Genomic DNA, 2,196 nt, shown 5'->3' on the forward strand with positions numbered 1-2,196 from the left:
TGGTATATGCACCTCGACTTATGCACAGAGAAATCAGGATCAGAGGGAGTACTACTAGTAGTAGTACTACTTTGATGTGTCGCGTCAACTCGCACAAGTATGCAACACTTCCTGAACAAACAAGCATATAAGCTATTGTCGTTATACTTCTTACCCAAAGGATCTTTATATCCAACAGACACAAAATATCCGTTCGACTGTTGGAAATTACTTTAACTCCTGATCTGATGTCGAAGTAAGTGTTGCATCGCCACCAAAACCCACCATCTCTTAAGCTAAAGTAGACCGAGCTAACTCCTATAGAATCATTTTGGACGTGAGCTTGTCAATCTGAATGTGGAGGGACACCAGCTTAGCCCCGGCCAGCAGCTTTGGCGGAACTGTGAAGAAGGTCAGCTCCTACACGGCGACGTCACTCGGATCCTTGCTGCTTGTCACCTCCATTTCCACCTTGACGGCGTCGGTCCTGCCTTCGGGCTCCCCGGCGGGTCATTCACCCACAGCTTGGCCACATAGTGCGGCAGTGGGGATGCCCCTGCTCTGATGTAGACGACCGACACGGTGATAGGTGCGCCGATGTCGAGCACGCCACTGACCAAGAAAACGCGCGGCCGTCCTCCTCCACGAATAGCAAGAGTCGTGGCTCTGATAGTGGCACTTGTAGCTGGAGCACCTTGCCGTACTGGATCCTGTGCATGGGCATGGGATGCACGGTGCTGATGTGGTGGGAGAGAGCTGGCGGCAGGCCTTCGTAGCCATAGACGGGCATGGGCATTCGCAGGGCATGAGTGGACACACGCTCTGGTGATCGGCAAGCTTGTGGTAAGTGACGTAGAGCCCACAGCCTTCGTGCGGGCACTCCACCCTCACCGAGGAGAGTACGACATCCACCGCCGTGTTTTGCATGTCGAAGCCACTGCCGCCCTCGCACTTCTGGCACTGCCGCTGGTTCCTGGGGCGCTCGATGCGGCATTCCACGCAGGCCAGGTGCCCTCCCTTGCACTGCACAAATCAATCGATTGGCACACCAATCAAGAAAGCTGCACCTTACTCGATCAGCCGAACGGACGAGGTGTATTCGAACCTGATACACTGGAGGCTTCAAGGGGCAGAGGCACAAGGGACAGTGGAGCAAGCTGAGGTCCATCTTCGGGTCCTGTTCCGTCTGCATGATCTCGCCCTCCTCGTGCACAACTATCTCTCGCTTTAGGGTCGGGGCATTACAAAGCTTTAGCGTCACATATTCATACTACTTTAAGGTGCATTAAATCAACACATGCAATTATCAAAACGAGAGTCACAGCATGCATGCATGCATTGTAATTAATGCATCAGTAAATGCAAATTATTGAAATATATCGAGTGCAGTGCTTTGATGTGTTGCGTCAACTCGTACAACAACGAGAAGTTTGATTACTACAACGCCCTCTCCCTCGTGGACTGAGCTCCGGTGCCTTAACTGCACCTGCCTTTGGTTGTATGACAGGTGGGCCACCCACCCGCTGGGCCCACCTATCATACACGCAAAGGCAGGAGCAGTAAGTCAATGAAGTTGCATCCCTCCCTCGCCCATGAGCGTGGTGGCTGGTAGGACTAGGAGAAGCTTTCGCTACACGCTCTCCCTCCCGCATGCGGTGGACATGCAGCAGTTCATTCAATGTCAGATGGCTAGAAGCATACTGTAGTACTCCTCCATTGCAGTAGTACTCCATCATTGTTCGACTTCCCGAAGAGGCAAAGAGCCCAGCGCAGCCTGGACGCTCGTGTGGCAGTTTCATGTGTAGAGTAGTCTACGATAGCGTGTACCGTGCCTCTAAGCTTAAAATCATTGGGGTCGTCTCCATGCTATGAGGCCGTCTCGAAGCATTTTTTATTAAAATATTTTTCTGGCACTACCTGTCATCCTGGTGATTGTAGTTTGCACGCTCATCTGGTCAAGACAGGAATATATTGTGGTGGGGTAAATGTTAGAGGTTGCAGCGAATATATTGTACACTGCGGGTATTTCAGCCAAGTTTACAGGCAAGCATGTGGGGCCAGTGCTATGATGTGTCACGTCAACTCATACAACAAGGAGAAGCTTGATTTTACTACTACACGCCTTCTCCCTTGCCCATGCGCGCGGTGGCTCGCAGACGAGGACATGCTTTTGCTTATACTATAACAAGCTATCCCTCCCGCATGCGGTGGACGAAC

General features: G+C 51.7%; 1 pseudogene; it reads right to left on the reverse strand.

Annotated features, from left to right (window-relative positions):
* Positions 1–297: 297 nt before the first annotated feature.
* On the reverse strand, positions 298–1,696 carry LOC147990357 (uncharacterized; annotated as a pseudogene).
* Between the last annotated feature and the right edge of the window lie 500 nt (positions 1,697–2,196).

Source organism: Triticum urartu, chromosome 1A (genome assembly GCF_056163025.1).
Source record: "Triticum urartu cultivar PI428250 chromosome 1A, HENAU_Tu73, whole genome shotgun sequence".
NCBI lineage: Eukaryota > Viridiplantae > Streptophyta > Magnoliopsida > Poales > Poaceae > Triticum > Triticum urartu.